At 36.5% G+C, this 18999-nt stretch overlaps 1 protein-coding gene across 3 annotated transcripts in view; it reads right to left on the bottom strand.

The window, feature by feature from the left end:
- LOC115209130 (ras-related protein Rab-1D) overlaps positions 1-18999 on the bottom strand; it is a 174627-nt gene that overhangs the window by 100182 nt on the left and 55446 nt on the right. Inside the window, exon 1 of one of the 3 annotated variants that reach the window (XM_029777277.2) lies at positions 2966-3263. The exons of the other annotated variants lie outside the window; for them this stretch is intronic. The gene's annotated coding sequence lies outside the window, so the exon portion shown is untranslated. Of the gene's footprint in view, positions 1-2965; positions 3264-18999 lie in introns of those variants that run through there. 3 annotated transcript variants of the gene reach the window in all.

Raw genomic sequence — 18999 nt, 5'->3', positions numbered from 1 at the left:
GTTGTTGAATAAAATAAAAAACAATCAAGAACAGAGTGGTTAAACCGACACCACATTTCAAAAATCACATGCATGATTTTTGTACCAATATTTAGAAATGACTGTATTTGATAGCATAAAGGACGCACGGGTATATTAGACGCATCCTAATTTCAGCAGCACATATTCAGGGAAAAGTCTTTAGCTCATTAAAGCTTATGGAAGCCCCACCTTCGCACATAAAACTATAAAAGACTATATAAAGAAAAGAGCTCTTTTGCCGAACTACTAAGTTAAGGACACATAAACACACCAATACCAGTTGTCGAGCGGTGGTGGGAGACAAACACAGATACAAAAATACACAGTGCACTTTTCTCTTATATGCCATCAAATGCGATACAATTAAAGTAAATGAATTGAATAATTTTAGTTTCTTTGAGAAATCGGGTCTAGAATTCGGTTCACAAAGGGAATAACATGAACAACAATAATCAACTGTTGCAGATGGATTATACATTAGACGATGGCTGGGGCAGTCCTAGTATCACAACAATTTCATATTGCAACCTATCCTAAATTTTATATGCAAACAGTAGCAGCAGCAAGGCTAGCAATTTTCAGGACAAACATCCACTTCACCAACAGCCTAAACATCAGTATAAAAAGAGTTCCTTAAACAAATGCTATAGAAAATCTATTCATTCTTCGTTATCACCAAAGGTTCCATTCTACACATTTCAATATTGGCTGTTTATGATACAGAGACAGATATCATTCTTTATTTTGTCATACACTGACTGTGCGTAGTCCAGTAAGCAATCATTGAATGAATAACTTTAGTTTAATAGCCCAATAATTAATACGTCAGTCGTACTATGTCAGTATCAGGTCTTGTTGCAAGAAACAAAATAAGTTAACGACTTCCTAGCAAAACATGAGAGAGAGATAGAGAGAGAGACTCAACGTGGTCGTCTGACCTGCTAGCAATAGCAACTAAATCTATTTCCAGTTATATCCTACTGTCTTAAAAAGGGCGGACTGGAAAAAGTAATTTTAGTCACGCATATAAAGTCGGGATGGTCCCAACTGGAATGCCTTGATCATAAAGTCTAATCGATTATGTTTGATTCAGGACTAATTAACGACAGCAAGGACGGAAGAAAGAAAGAGAAGAAGACAGAAAAGAAGCTGGATTAGAAAACAACAAACACTATTAAAAGAACTGAAGGTGAATTAAGATTGAAATCTTTATATAGTCTTTTTTATTAAAAGAAATTAACTAATTTAAGAAAAATCATGTAATAAAAGACCAATACGAACATGGAAGATTTCATTCTTGATTCAAAAGAAGTTTTTGCATATTGCAAAATAATTGACTCACAACGTAAGGATTTAGATGGCAGGAGATGTCATATGCTGTGATAACTTAGAACTTTCAACGTAAGAAAAAAAAAAAAAGGTGGGGGTGATATTTCGACAGAAGAGCCTCGTATTTTCCTGGTAGAAATATACTTAAATGGCGTATTTCTAGAATAAATATCTTTTACTTGTTTCAGTCATTTGATTGCGGCCATGCTGGGACACTGGCTTGACGAACTCTTTTGCCGAACTACTAAGTTACGGACATAAACACACAATCACCAGTTGTCGAGCGGTGGTGGGAGACAAATACACAATACACTCGACGAGCTTTTTCAGTTTTCATCTACCATATCCACTTACAAGGCTTTAGTCGACCCGAGGCTACAATAGAAGACGCTTGCCCAAGGTGCCACACAGTGGGAATGAACCTGGGACCATGTGGTTGGGAAACAGGCTTCTTACTTCACGGTCAGCCTGCGCCTAAATGACATATTTCAAGAATAAATAGATTCAAAATATTTTTGCATTGTTCTTATCAAGTTGATTTTGAAATATTAAATTGAATGAGCAGATCATTTTCGAAATAGTTAAGAGAATCTACATGTCTAAGACAGAAAAGATGAGGTATTATTAATAACATATGGTATGTGAAATAGCTTCAAGTTGGAAATGAACCTGGCACTATAAATTCGGTTTGACTAGATTTTATGACCTTTGCCAGGTATGGGTAATCTTATTTCGAGAAGAGGGCCGCATGAGACATGGCTCACCATCAAGCGGGCCGCACTGCTGAATAAAAAAAAAAATTCAAGATAATCTTTCATTTGGTGAGCCATTCAGAAAGTCCTGCGAGCAGCAGTTTGCCCATGATTGATCTATGCTATACTAGTGTCGACACAATAGACGTAGTATAACCAAATTGCAATAAAAATAATGTTGATGAAATTCACTGACAGCACTACAACACGTACACATTATATATATATATGTGTGTGTGTGCTTTTTCCCACAGATACTGAAAACAGTATAGGTATTTTCCTATTATAATCAATATAGGTACGAGACGAACAAGTTTGTTTTGTTTATTTTTATTCGTCAGACTGAAAAGATGGGTCACTGTTCATACATAGTCTCCTGTATAGAGACTTGTTGTCAGTCTAGTTGTAGCCTAAATACATAAATGTTATTTTAAGTGATCGTATGTGTGTATGTCAATATACACATTCTAATTGAGATGCAAAACAAATAAAGAATACGATTATCTATAATTTTACAACTTCATATCATGTCGTTATCCCTTGTTTATTAAAGATATATTTTATAGAAATACAGGAGGTCAGAGAATGACATTTCAAATACAAATTTCCACACGAACAAACTTCATAGGACATCTTTTGTAGGTTAACGCCTTACTTGGTATTTTAAACAGATTAAGCATATCTTGAGCACGTTTCGTTTGCGTATTTTCTAAATAGCTGTTATTGTATACATGCACTATATCTAATAAGTCAACCAGTCTTCACTTAAAAGGCGCATAACTCCTTAATTCCCTTGAACTAAGTGGTTGTGTGTGTATGTAGCGGGGGACGATAAAAGAATAAGAATAACAATAATATCGTACCTTAGTTGTTTAAACGGCTTGGTTCGAATCAAATTGTCATATTACTGGTTGGCACAGTGCTAAACGTTAAATGTAAATGAAATCATTTACATATTATGTCTCGGTCGAAAGTCAACTTTTGAGTAATTTCACTAAAGGGTTGGTCCGTGAATTCCCAAAAAATATTTAAACAAGAATTCTTTATGCCGGCACTCTTTCCTTCACACGTAAATCGTTCGCAAACGATTGTATTCACAAACAGTTTACAAATAAGTATTCTCTCATATCCACATACGTACATACAAACATGTACACACGGAGAGGAGGCACACACACATTCACACACAGAGAAATTGTTGAACTACTGAAAATGCGGAAACCATCAAGTGATTTAGGCTTGGCATTAGGAAGCCTTGTACTCAGTATTTATTTCAAAGTATCTATTGGCGGACTAAGTAGAGATTAGGCCTGTTGCTTGAATGTAGTATAAACGAAAATCTTTTAACAGTCTTTTAACAATATAAAAAGAAGTAAATTATAGACAAGGCGTGCAGACAGTCAAGAAAAAAAACCCCGATTAATCGTTTTAGTTTTATGTTGTTTTTCCCCCACTTTGCATCACATATACAAGTAAACGTAATTACAGAGCAAGTCAAAACATGGAAGAACAATGCATTTCAGATATAATTTTTAAAATTCGAGTTAAAGGATTCTTGGAATACGAAACAGATTTGGAACGAAAACTCAAGTGTGTTTATTTGTTGAACAAAGAGATTCTTTAAAAATGCAGTTATTATTATTGTTATCATTTGTATCCGTGTATGGTGTTTGTGTGTGTATGTATGTGTATGGCGTGTATGTGTTTTTGTATGGTGTGTGTGTGTGTGTGTGTGTGTGTGCGCGCGCGCGCTAATTTGTTTAAACAATGGAAAACGAGACTAGGATGTAATACCATCAACTTCTCTGGTTAAGAAACCAAAAGTGTTTCAATCGACGTTCTTGGCTTCGTTCAGGGAGTGTTCGCTAGATAATGTTAAGTTCTGTTAGAATATTCAGGTTTCTGAGAGTTTGATTACACTGTGTAACAGCCTTTTGTCCTTGGGTAGCAACTGTTATTTTCCTATTTGCTTACCCTTAGAAAGCATGAAAAATGGCTAATATTTTCTTCAAACTTTGCTTTTATTAAATCTATTCAAATCCCGAAGAATTCCTCTCAACACATGACTATACTGTTCCCCCACCAAGCCTGCTCAAACAGAGATGCGCATATTGTTAACCACTAAGGGATATGATCAAGTGTTTAAGGTCAAGCAACTGACAAGCAAATCAGTGGTATTGAGAATATTTGCTATAATGATATTTCTGCTTCAGCAACTCAGCGCTGAATCTGTCTGAAATGTAATGGAAAATAGGTCAGTTTCAAAACATTGATGTCCAGGTCACAAAATGTTTGAAGGGAATAGTAATCATTTCCTTTGATTTCTAGTTAGAAGCAAGTGGAAAATAACACTTACTGACCAAAGACAAATTTTTTTTTTAAATGTTGTTACACGGTGTTATTCTACCTTCCCTCTAATGCATGCGTACACATAAATACACACGTATTGTACAATGCCCTTTACTTAAAACCTAGTTTTCCTTGATTCAGTCTTAATGAAGAAACCTCTGTTATAAATAAAGCGCTACTGAATAGGCCACCGTTTCAGTTAACCGAGTTGCTGAAGCAAAAATATCGTTATAGCAAATATTCTGTTCAATACCACAGATTTGTTTATTAGTTACTTGACCTTGAACACTTGAGCATGTCCCTTAGTGGCTGACAATATGTGCATGTCTGATTATGAGTAGTGGGGGAGCATCATAGCCATGTGTTGAGAGGGATTCCTTGGGGTTTGAATAAATTTACCAACAGCAAATTTTGAAGGAATTATTAGCAATTTTTCATACTTTAACGAAATTGTTTAGTTTGTTTTAAAATTGAATTACCATTTGTGTTATCTTTTATCTTTTACTTGTTTCACTCATTTGTCTGCTGGGGCACCGCCTCGAAGGGTTTTAGTCGAACAAATCGAACCCAGGACTTATTTTTTTAAAGCCTAGTATTTGGGGACGTAAACACATCAGTACCAGTTGTCAAGTGGTGGTGGGGGACAAACAGACAATGACACACACACATACGACGGGCTTCTTTCAGTTTCCATCAACCAAATCCTCTCACAATACTTTGGTCAGGTCGAGGCTGTAGTAGAAGACACTTGCCCAAGGTGTCAGGCAGTGAAACTGAACTCGAAACCATGTGGTTGTGATGGTCGATACCACTCACCGTCATTAAGCAAACTGTTTTATTTCAATTGCCATACGCCATCCAGTATGTGACAATTTCTTTGATTAAATATTAACATTGAACCAAAAGCTCGTGTTTTACTACTTCACTGTGATGTCTAATTGTGGAACTACCTATCATACAGAGGTTCTAAGTTAATCTAAATGAATATGCGTTGCACATGTTGGGACTCTGAAATCCGACACCACATGAACCTGTAGTTTTGAATCTGACACCTTTACTTTGTTTTTCTGCCACCAGAGCGGTACTGTTATACGAAACAATAAAACCATATTTCGAAGCATTTCCTGTTTCATATATATAATATATATATATATATATATATATATATATATATATATGTGTGTGTGTGTGTGTGTGTGTGTGTGTGTGTGTGTGTGTTGTGTGTGTGTGTGAGAGAGAGAGAGATGACAAGACAATGTTTAAATAAGGGCTCTCCTTCGGAATCAATTTCTGTTTCCCGGCATTTTCCCGTGGTTCGGCAATGACTCAGATCCCAAGAGTGGCGTATTTAAGAGGCCCGACGTGTTTTTGTGCTTTCGAAGTTATGGAGATAATGAAAACAAAGTTATAGAAATTTGAGTGTTTAAACTATCTTATTGATTGGTATTCAAAACAGATGCTTAAACCTTTTAATTTTTTCCCCACCCATTTTTTACCCAACACCAAAGATTGTGGAATTCAACAGATTAGCTGGTCCTAGTTTCAGTGACTTGTACAAGCCCTATTATTGTAATTAATTCCATGAGATTCCTATAATCAACAGTACTCCATCCATGACTTCTTCGCATAAGGCATCACGTACAAACGACTATATTATACGATATACCTTCTCCCTTTTTACACGCCAGTGTTATATGAGGAAATTTTAACTTACTTTTGCAAGTCAAATGATTTCGCCGAGGCACCCGCTAACATCTTAGATTATAAAAGTCAAGCCTATCTCCATCTGCCTGTCTCTTACAACATATATAGGAAGGAAGAGGAGGTGGAGAAAAAATTGCCGTTGATAGACAAATACAGAGAGAGAGTGAGAGAGAGAGGGTGAAAGATAGATAGATAGTGTTGTCATCGTAGTAACTGATAAGTTTTGGTAAAAATTCTTTAGAAGAAATTTCTACCTCTTACTCTCTCGCTCATATATATATATATATATATATATATATATATATACGACAGGCTTCTTTAAGTCTCCGTCCATCAAATCTACACACAAAGCTTTAGACGGCCTGAGGCTATAGTAGAAGACACTTGTCCAAGGTGTCATGCAGTGGGACTGAACCCGGAACCATGTGGTTGCGAAGCAAACTTCTTATCTCACAGTCACTCCTGCACCTATTCTTTTATATGTTTCAGCCCTAAGGGTGTGGCCATGCTGGGGCACCGCCGGTGATTATATATATATATATATCTTTTGTACAGAAACAGCTTCAGCTGGCAGACATCAAAATTGCAATTGTTGGTACATTATGTTTGCTTGGTGGGAAATGCGAGTAAGAAAAGTGGGACAACTAATCGCAAATGGCTCCAGGGAATATAAAGAGAGGATTGCAATAATTGTTTCAGAGGGGAGAAAAACAAATGATATCATATGTAACGAAGCATACACAACTGACCTTTTCACTGTTCTTTGTTAGAATGAATCGAAAGTCTGAATTTTTACTTACCTAAAAAGAAAAAGAAAAAATATATTGAATTTATGAATTTTATAATCATGTCACCAATAATAAACACATTGAGTAATTCATAGTAACTAACTGTAACGAAACGTTGGAAGAATCGGCGGAATTTAGGAAAAGCTCTATCTTGAAGTCTTATAATACTTTATGGGAAACAAAAAGTGTACGGAAATATAGAGTAGGTTATAATACTCTCGTTTTTCTGTTCTCATCTCTTTTTGCTACTATTTAATTTGAAGAAAATGTAAGAAATGTAACCACGTGTACAGAAAACAAGTCATTAATGAAATAATTACCAGCAAAGTCTTCCGGTGTGTCGAAACTGAATGATAAAAATAATTATTATAGCGTTAAGAATGTTCGCAAACTTTCCTCTCCTCATAATCTCGTCAACATTAATGAAATTATATATCTAAGAATTCACCATATCTTTTACTTTCAGCTTCAAGATATGTCAGCATAAGAGAGTGGGTAGAAGTAGAATAATAATTTTAGTTTATACACAAGTGAAGGTAAACTTTTTTCTCTCCTCTACCATTTCTTGACATAATGGTAATTAAAAACAACACCACAATCACAACTGATATTTATTACAAAAGCACTGATACACACCAGTACCTAAATTTCAACTCATGTCGTCCAACACACACAAAACGCAACATCCCGTACTGTCTAACCAGGAACATTTGTACTGTAGTAGACGATCCAAATAACAGGAACATACGACTTATAGAACTCAATGGATTTCTGCTCAAGCATAAATACCCTCTCCTACTTATAGAAAATAGCATACAACGAGCAAAAGAGATACCTATAGAACAATTTAGAGCAGCACGAGAAAGACGAACCCATCAACGAACCCATACCATTTCTAGTAACACACAATCCGTATCACCAAAACATTTTTAACAGCATCAAAGCAAATTTGCCAATCATGAAACAAAGTGAAGAATTAAAAAAAACATAACTAATGAAATACTTATCTTAAGCGAAAGGCAACCACGTAACCTAAAAAATCTAACAAAGGTCAAATTCAACATGAACAAACAGGATAAAATATTCACAGTATCCAAGTGTAATGATAACAGATGTGGAACGTTTCAATACATGCATACTGGTAGATCCATTAGAACAAAATATGGACATATTTTCATAAATGCAGATATGAACTGCAAAAGCAGAAATTTGATCTACTGCATTGAATGTCCTAATTGCGAGGAACAATACATTGGCGAGACAGAGAATGCATTATCGGAACGCTCATGAATTTACAGACAACAAATCCGGAACACTAATATTCGCCGAATTCCGTTGAGCGAACATATAGAAACATGTGGTCAGAAAAGGTTTCCAATTTCCCCTTTCCACAAACTATATGACACAAGTGTGGTTGGAAGAAAGATGAAAGAAAAACGTGTTATTAAAATGTTAAAACCTGTTCTGAATGGAAATAACAACAATAATATAACAACCAGTTAATGATGTGGATTAAAAAATATCTTTAACATATGAATATAAACAAATTACAGAGGACTCCCACCGATTGAAATAAAAACGATCGAAACCAACCAAGTTTACTCACTCATAAAACAATTACATGTAAACCGCAAGCTAATTGATTAAAATAAAGGCGGGATCTATGCCAGTAATATCAGTGCACCCGACAAACCGTGACGTTTAAGTTGCATGCTGATTGATCAAAACCGTATTCGAAAAATTCAGTCATTTTACTACAGTTGTCAAGAACTCAACTCAACTGTCAGTCTATACATTTTGAAATCTGATGATTACTACGAACGTATGAAAGCGCTAATTGAACTTTATTAACATTACTTAATTTTTTTTTAATGTTTAACACACTTCAACGTTGTAAAAAAAAATTAATACAATAATAAAAAACGTAAAAGAATGGATGTACGTTGCCGCCGATACACGCACCTAGCTTAGCCTTAATTAAATGTTGACATCTATATGACGCCTTTGTAAATCATAAATTGTTTCGGCGTTAAAAGGTAATTTCAGTGTCATCTTGGAATGATCTCTTGGATTGCAAAATCCAATTGTTTTTTGGCATTATAGGCGGAAATGATTGGATTACTTAAAAAACCTTAATAAAATAATATAAATATGTTCTGATAACATCACCAACGTTACTACATGCTGTAAAGAAGCTTTGATATACAGGATAGAAATTACTAACTGCTGCGTGCAAACTCTTGTTTTAGATCCTGTGAAACAATATTATTCTATACACATTTACACAAATTCGGATATATATATACATACATACACACACACACACCACACACACACACACACACACACACACACACACACATATATATATATATAATATATATATATATATATATATATATATATATATTGACGCAGTCGTGTGGTAAGAAGCTTGATTCCCAGCCACATGGTTCTGGGTTCAGTCCCACTGTGTGGAACCTTGGGCAAGTATCTTCAACTGTAGCCTCTAACCGATCAAAGCCTTGAGTGGATTTGGTAGACGGAAACTGAAAGAAGCCAGTCGTATATATATGCATATATCTACGTGTGTGTCTCTTTGTGTCCTGGAACATATCCCCCATCACCACTTGACAACCGGTGTTGGTGTGTTTACGTCCTCGTAACTTAGCGGTTCGGCAAAAATGATCGATAGAATAAGTACTAGGCTTAACAAAGAAGAAATCCTGAAGTCGATTTGTTCGCCTAAAATACTTCAAGGCTGTGCTCCAGTATAGCCGCAGTCAAAGGAATGAAACAAAAGAATAAAAGAATATAACGGGCTTCTTTCAGTTTCCGTCTACCAAATACACTCAAAAGGTTTTGATCGGTCTGAGGCTATAGCAAGGCACTTGACTAAGGTGCCACGCAGTGGGGATTGAATCAGAATCACATGACTGGGAAGTAAACGTCTAACTAAACTCCCGCGTCTGCGCCAGAAAAATTTGTACAGATTTCAATGACTATCTTACATCCTGTTATAAAGATGGTGGTAGATTTGAAGAGGTGGTAGAGCGTTGGATAAAACACCTTGTGCTATTTACTTCTAGTTTTTTTACGATCTGAATTCAAATCTCACCAACGTCAACTTTGTCCTTCGTCAATCCGGGTTCGATAATATAAAGCACCCAGGCTTCTTCAAGTGAGTAGCTATTGTTTAGAATCTCGAACGAATCTTCTATGAGCAGCTCGTGTTTTAAGTATGGATGAAAAACAAATGGCTTTAGTATTCTTGTAATTACAGTAAAACGTATTATGAACTATTATTTGCTTTGAAAGACATATAATCGAAACAATGCTACACAATTTGTATGTGTACGTGATGTATGTGTATTGTAACCACTATTATAGTTCACTAAATGAAGGGATGGGAAAACTACAAGAAGGGTTAGGCTATTCCTTGATAATCTGAAAGCACGCACAGACTGAAAAGCAGAATTAAACATGTAGAGAATTTTATTGAGGTACAGTTGAGAAAGTAGTATTGTAGAAGAAAAGAGTTGTTCTAAAACATTAAAAACCAAAGAGAAAATGCTACCTTTAAAAGTGCGTAGGTAGGTTGTCAGAATTGCGTTATTTTATTATAGTCTATGAGAAAATTTAGATTAATACTATGTAGGGATGTATGAAAGACATGCAAGTCAGAAGGGAGCGGAGAGATGAAAAGTATGACGTGAGACACAAAAAATAGTGCAGGTGAAAAATATAGTGCGAGACAAAAAGAGCTGTGTGGGACAAAATGACTGTTGGAGAACAAAAATGTATAGAGGGACAGCAGCGTCGCTAGAAAGTAAGGAGATGGGGCAAGGAAGCGGCCCGCTCCGAGCGAGTTTGTATGGGAACAGCACTTTTGGGTCTGCTGTATATGCCTGTATTAGAGGGAGAGGCGGAAAACTTAAGGGCTACTCTGAGGTCACACCCTCTAGTTACGTTATTAGAGGGGAATAGAAAGAGTGGAATGAAAAATTGTTTATCGATTCGAGTAATATATCAATGATAAAACCAAAAAATGCTTATGTTGACAGAAGTTACGGCCATGAAAACGAATTGGAGGCGATAATCAGAACAATGAGTTATTACAGTCTTGTTTAACCGTAGGTCAGTTCTGAATCAGTAGATCCTCTGATCCAAAGTATTCCACTCGTGAACATCCGAGGCCACGGTGTTAGGTGCAATTCTTGGAAAAGAATCAAGTGTTAAGTTGTTACAGAGTTTTTCCATTGGCTTTCGATCCAAACTGGTGAATATTAAACCAATACACTCTTGAGATTAGTCCTAGCTTTCTGATGTTGAGCAGTTGAGAGATAGCGTTTCGTCTAGTGAGAACACCATTCTTGCCGCAGGTAAAATTCTTGATTCATCCTTATGTAGGATGAATTGAATTATATAAAATTAAGTGTAATGTACACAGATATGAGACATTTGTAGCGGATTGGAACGCCATGCACCTGAGTTAGTAGTATAACAATATATCCACTCGGTCATTTTGTATCTGTACTCAAAGAATGGATGTACGTTACCGCCGATACACGCTAAATTAAATGTTGACATCCATATGACACCTTTGTAAATCATAAATTGTTTCGGCATTAATAGGTAATTTCAGTGTCATCTTGGAATGATCTCTTGGATTGCGAAATCCTATTATTTTTTTGGCATTATAGGCGGAAATGATTGGATTACTTAAAAAACCTTAATAAAATAATACAAATATGTTCTGATAACATCACCAATATTATTATATGCTGTAAAGAAGCTTTGATGTACAGGATAGAAATTACTAACTGCTGCGTGCTAACAAAAAAAAAACAAAAAAAATAAAAAGGTATTGTTTTAGATCCTGTGAAACATAAAATATGAGGAAAAGTAATTATTTTTGTTTACTGTGTGAACAATCATCTCATTGTGTGACTAGTTAACATAAGAGTCATGCCGACTTGCCTAGGAACATATTATGACTATGCAAGAACAAAGGAGAGGGAAAGAAAAATTGAAATAAAACAGTAAAAGTAGTGGGGAACTGGAAATAAACAGTAACGACACAGACGAATAAAAATTGGAAGCATCGGAGTGAGAAATAATTATGAACAGTTGGCGATACAATAGTGATGAATCAGAAGACCTGAAGTGTTAGCTTTGGCGGAAAAAAAAATCTACCCAAGTTACATTAGAAAGGGGAGATCTTCACATTAACGTAAATCAAATGATTTCACGAATCAACTGCATTTCAGTAGCCTCCTGTTTAGTACAGTGGATAAACGCAATTTCTATTTCAAAAGTACTTTTCCCTTCAAACTGAAAATATGAAATGTATTTTTATTTATTATTGACTATGATTATATATTTTTTTTTACATTTTGTGTAAATATCTATTTTGTAGTCGAGGAAGATTTCCACTTAGTTGTGATGGCTAGCTACGTCTAATTCATTCAACGTGAATTAATTAACCGAATCACTGAGTTGTAAATTCCAATTATTTGTTGCAATATACATGGAAATAATTGGATAATTGAATGAATATTAATAATACAATACAAATACGCTCTAATAAGAGCATCCACCATGTTAGTAAATACTGATGTCCTAAGTAACATTGATGCCTTTAGAGCTAATAGGTTTTGACCCACACGAGCCGTCGCATTGGCCAGCATGTAATCAGATCAAGTTCTGATCCCACGTCAAAGCAGACCGAAATGATTGATGGCGTCTGGTTTAAGGCTGAATATTTCCAAACAGTCAGGTACTAATTCCTGACTAAAGGATCAGTAGCAACTTTTTAGAATGGCCCGCTATAGATTCTTTTAACTTTTGCCCATGACCTACAAGTTTATGATATATCTTACATATAAACATACAGGTGCAGGAGTGGGTGTGTGGTAAGAAGCTTGCTTCCCAACCACATGGTTCCGGCAAGTGTCTTCTACTATAGCCTCGGGCCGACCAAGGTCTTGTGAGTGGATTTGGTAGACGGAAACTGAAAGAAGCCCGTCGTATATATACATATATATATGTGTGTGTGTGTGTGTCACCCCGTCCTGGGGTCAATTTCTTCGACTAAAGGTGGTGTTCCAGCATGGTCGCAGTCAAAAGACTGAAACACATAAAAGAATATCCGTACGCATCCTGGCAAATCGTGTCACAAAAGGTTATCCAAAGGCTATCAACTGCTCAATCTTAAAACACTTCAACGGTCTTTTTAATGGCCGCTGTCCACCTGTTTGTTTGAGCTCTGCAAATTTCTATCAACAAGTAATGAACTATCCGCTGCAGATTTGAACTCATGGCCTCTGTGTGTGTGTGTGTGTGTGTGTGTGTGTGTGTCGTTCAATATCATAGTCATTCAGTCATCTTGTCTGCACTCTATTACATCTGAACTTCAATAAACATCAGGTGAAATGACGGCAGTAATAATGGTATTTCGACGTTTTAGATTAAACTGGTTTTCTTAAAGAATATTTTTCTTTTGAACAAAATATAGCTATCAAAATAAGAAAGAAGCAACAAGAGACTCCGATGAGCATCTTCCTTAAAAAAAAAAACAGAAAAAAAACATGCTACCGGGCAAAAACGCTCCAAAGTTGGTGGTTATTCAACTTCCGATTAAAGATTAATAACAACCTATGATTAGAATCTTGAACTCTTCTATCTCGGTGGTTCACACCTGTAACTCATATGGCAAGGAGAAACAGCAGTTGCTGCTGGCATTGAAATTACTGAAGCTGTTTTTTTTACCAACCCACCGACCTAAATTAACTGTCAGACAATAGATTCGGTAACCATTTTCTCACAAAAATATACAACAGTAATCTCGGCTCCATTCCAGTTACAACAGGCAAGTGGCAGGGGATTAACTTTCAACAGCAAAGTGCTTATCCATTCCAGAAGTATTCATTGTTTTTTTTTTTCGAGAGGAACGAAGTACTGGAAATAAAACTATAAATCCTTAACAACTACTTGCAAGGGTAAACAAATAGAACAAAAATATAAAGCCCCTAGTCTGTTAAATATCAAAATGTTACATTTCCACTCGTTCTTACCAGCCAGCCAGCCAGCCCACCCGCATCACAAATAGTAACAATTATAACCATATGCATAAATAAGTTGTATTTATAAAAGAAAATTGCCGGCCACAAAATGTGTAGAGTACAGTTTAGTGTATCCCAAACAGACATACAACTATATTGCATAGCGGGGTATATTAAATACACACCTTGGTCGTGCACAGCAGTACTGATAAACGAGGTTAGTAAATATATAAGGCAAGGGCTGCCAGGCTTTTCTGATGTCACCATTTCCATAATCAGTAATCACATTTATACGATTAAGTATTTAGCAGAATTATAACCGTATCATTAATTAGAAAAAGTCCCTCCTTGTTACAAATATCATGCAATGCTATTTTTAAGTACCCAGAATAAGAAATTAAAACGTAAATAGTAATTTTTGAAACAAATAAAAAAAAGTTTATTAATTAGGAATAATCGATAGGAAATTAGAGTTATGTTTTCTTCAAGAACAGAATATAAGAACTGCAGAGAAAAATGTACTTACGACCCAGGTGCCAGAGAACTGATCTCTACTTACCCAGTATATCTGCATTCAACAAAATATAAACAGAAATATGACCATCACTACTCTGCACACTACCACAGCTGTTTAGGTATAGCCCTAAGTGATCCAATCCTTTTCTGTCATTCCTCAAATAGATTCGACCGTTGTCAGTATATGAATCATGCCGGATCTTGACTGGTTTTCAACATAAGTAGAACTTAGCTAGAAATGCTAGAACATAACTGGGAGAGTATATCTATCTCCAAACAATACAATAATACTTGGGTAGAGTAGAATTGTGTTTGACCTGGTCTTACGAAGTCAGCTGTCAGCTACAATATCTTATTTACCCACTATATACATATATGAAACCAAAGCCGTCACTCGCGAGCCTGCATGACCTTGGTAGTAGGTACAATACTTTCACTAGTTGTTTCAGATGACAATGCCGTAGTGGTCCACTCAACCTTGGCCCAGCAGAACATCAAGGACGTTAGAGAAAGTGAGAACTACGCTTGTACTCGACTGCTACTCATTATCGGCTGAATAGAACAACGTAACATGAAGTACATTGCACAAAGAGGCAGCGCGCCGCCGGTCCAATATGTGTGTGTGTGTTACTTCAGTCTACTTGAAGGATAAAGGTTGAATGAGGTATTTTAGCCTCTTGGCTGAAACAGCTGTAAGATATTTTCCCAATTTCTATTCCTGTATGCTATATATTTTAATAATTACTGGTATCTTTATAAATTATATATGTAAAGCATGTTATACATATATGTATATTGTTGTAAATGTCATTTTAGTAAATAAATAAATTGACATAATATAATGTCTAAAAGTTGATGAATACCACCTATTGATCCCCTCCATTTTCTTATTGCTCTCTCTTTCTCTCTCTCTCTCTCTCTCTCTATATATATATATATATATATATATATATATATATATATACAAAATATTTGGTGCCAAACACATTAAGAAAAGATACCCACCAAATCTGAACGTTTTAGAGACGGTTACGTATGAGGGACAGGCAAAAGTTGATTTAAAATGTGTGTTAAATTAGTTTCTAATTATATATAAAAAAAGATTAAATATATAGATAATAAAAGCTTCGCAATTAGTTGTTAAACAAAATGTCATGAATAATTTTGCACACGCGCCGTCTTTTAATTTTTTGAATTTTGTTAATTGTGATTGTTATCTGTTGTAAACATTAATTAATAATTTAATGAAATTGTGTATATCGATAAGGTATAAATAAAATACAATAGATATTACAAACAGATTAGTGATGAAAAGAATATTTTTAAAAAATCAGTCTTATTCTAGACGTTATGAATACTTATGGAGCATCACTGTGCATGTATGTACACACACACACACACAGTGTGAGGCGGGGGAGAATTGCGAACTGAACCAGCAGTTGTATGACAGAACAACTAACTTCACCATCATTATAATATAAAGATTGTGTAACGATATACATTTCCACATTCACTGTGTGTATGAGGAGGGATGTATGCATTGGATTGTGGTGTCTGGAATGCTATTGTGTTATTTTTCTTATAGTCGGTTATTGAAAAGCATGTAATACTTCAATGATAAGACATCGGATTTGGAATTACAAATGTATGCAGAGCTATGATAATTTTCATTCCACCACACTATGGCCACCAACCGTGTACTTCATTTACTGGGCTTCGCTAGTACCCTTCACGTTTGCTACTAAAATATTCTTTCTATTATACATAGAAATTAGTTTTAGTCGTCGTCGTTATCAACATTATCTTAACTGAAGATATTTCGAAATACCCAGGAAGGGATAAGTTTTATTACAGAGTATAGAAAGGGATTGGCATGTCAAGAGATTTCATTTTGATGAATTAGTAAAGATGCTGGCCTCAGCACATAACGAGATGAAAAGATAACTGATTTCACACAGTGTTAGATTTGTTACTGATAACAGGATGCAGAGATCAGAGAATAAAAATGGGGAGGCAGCGGGGGCCATGTTGCTGAAACGAGGGGAGGGAAACAAATGAGGTGGCACCTATGCAGGTTAGCTTTTCCCAAGACTACAGGATTGAAAAGTTAATGCGGTTAATGTGAAGTTGAAAGAGTTGGAAATTATCCGCTGATAGAGAGACAGGAAGATTGTGAGATATAAGTAGTTTAATGCTGACATTAGAGACTTGCTTCAACAGACGACAGAATAATGGCGAATATCACTTTGCTATGGGACGTCTCCTTTCGTTATGAGTAGCGAATGGAATCAAGGCACGGTCATGCACGCACACTATAAATACATACTAATATGCATGATTAAACACATACATAGTAATATGTATGTGTGACTGTGTGGTAAGAAGCTTGCTTCCGTTTCCGGTGTTGGACGCGTTTTTTGCTTGTTTGTAAGTCGGACGTTTTGTTGATTGTTGAATTTATTCATTATTGGATTTGTTAACCGTGTGCCATTGTAGTGGATTATTGTTGAACTTTGAACTATGCTGTTTCCCGGTGCCGAGAAGCAGAAATTGGATTTTTGTGAATCCATTTTGGCAATTGTTAGTTGGTTTCTTTCCTTGTTGCTTGTTTAAAAATTGAACTTGTAAAAGCTGTTGTAAGCTTTATTGTTGCACCCCTCCCTCCAGTGGGTGGTGGGATCTTAACTGTTGGTGAAAAAACCTATTATAGGTTTCCCTTTTTAGGGATTTTAAAAATTATTTTTTGTGTGAAGAATTAATTTCGGCCGAGTATGTCGGTCGAAATAATTCATGAAAAAAAGTAAACTGGAGGAGCCAGTGAAAAAGTTTTTGGCAGTTGCCGCGGTGGTAAGTGAAAATGTAACACTACCGAAAGAAAAGCTCTCCGAGCTCCTTGAACGAATGAAGGAGGAAAGAGGGGATATAAAAATATCACCCTCCTCCAGTATCGAAGAATTAAAACGGCAGACAGTCGTTTTTAAAACGTACTGTCCGTCACCCAAAACGTTTAAGCACTCTGAGCAGTGCAAAATCGAAAAATGTCTGGCCCCCATATGGAAAGATGTAAAATACATAGTGAGGGGCCGGACATATGGCACGATTGAAACAAGATTCGAAAATGAATAAAAGGCCGAAGAGCACTCGGCGAGCCCCTTGAAAACGAAGTAAGTGGTGCTTCTGCCAACCTATATGGGGAGGCGAACTGCCCGCATAAAGGTGGCAGAGGTACCATCTGAAATCGAAGCTTGGAAAGTAATGGCAAAATAAAAATGTTATAGATTACATGCATTGCACATCAAAACTAACTCGGATAGAGCATTTCAGCAATCATCCAGGGGGCTCAGGAAGACATCGAAATGCTTCCAGACTGAGTGCTCTTGGGTGAAGATATCGTGTTAAGAATCTACGCAGAAGGAAAAAAACCAAAATGTTACGAATGTGGTAAAAAGGTCACGTTCGTGTAGACTGTGAGCAATGGCACAAGAAAGTGACGCAGACACCAGGCCCTGCAACTATTCAAAAATACCCCGGACCCGAACACACATTAACCACCGCAGAAACAAAAATTCCCACTCCCCTATCTATGGTGTCCGCCCCCAAACATGACACCCAAAATCCCCAGCCCATGCACACACAGGCCCCGACAACACCAAATACATCCACCCTCCCTAAAGTGGCACCAGAACGCATAACTTCCCCTGACGACACCATGGAGGTGGTCGAGGGGAGTTCACGTTAGTTCGGAAACGAACTCACGAACCTTCCCCATCCACATCCCCCACAAAAGGGGGGGGGAGCAGCACCTCACCACAAACAATAAAAAAGACCCCAGAAAAAAAGGAAAATTAATTTTTTTAGTAACCACCTCAGTAGTAAGATCAGGCTGGAGAAGAGGTACCTGTCACGAGAAAGATTCAATAAAAGATCGAAGCTTGTGGCAAGAAAACTGGGAGTGAGTGGCATCAGGTAAGTGGAGCCCCGGAAGAAAAGTAAGGTTCTACCCTGGTGGCTGGATGCCTTTCCTTCAAGGAATACACTGCATGTTGCAGTGTGTATCATAAAATTTTTAAACGATTCATCATTTGATAAAATGAACTTTTTAATCGTCATAACTTCTTCACCCTTTTATGTTTGTCTGTCCTCGTTTGTCCCCTCTTTGTAATGCCTGTATAGTAATTTTTAATGAAATAAAGAAGCTTACTTCCCCACATGATTCCGGGTTCAGTCCCACTGAGTAGCACCTTGGGCAAGTCTCTTCTACTATAGCCTTGGGCCGACCTTGTGGGTGGATTTGGTAGACAGAAAGAAGCCTCTGTGTGTGTGGTGTGTGTGTGTGTGTGTGTGTGTTCATGTCTGTGTTTGTCCTCCAACACCGTTTGACAATCGGTGTTGGTGTGTTTACGTCCCTGTAAGTTAGCGGTTCGGCAAAAAGAGAAGGATAAAATAAGTATCAGGCTTAAAAAAAAAATTCCTGGG

Source organism: Octopus sinensis, linkage group LG3 (assembly GCF_006345805.1).
Source record: "Octopus sinensis linkage group LG3, ASM634580v1, whole genome shotgun sequence".
In the NCBI taxonomy this organism is placed as follows: Eukaryota; Metazoa; Mollusca; class Cephalopoda; order Octopoda; family Octopodidae; genus Octopus; species Octopus sinensis.
The sequence above is the reverse complement of the archived record's forward strand: the minus strand, read 5'-3'. Positions and strand labels throughout refer to the sequence as shown.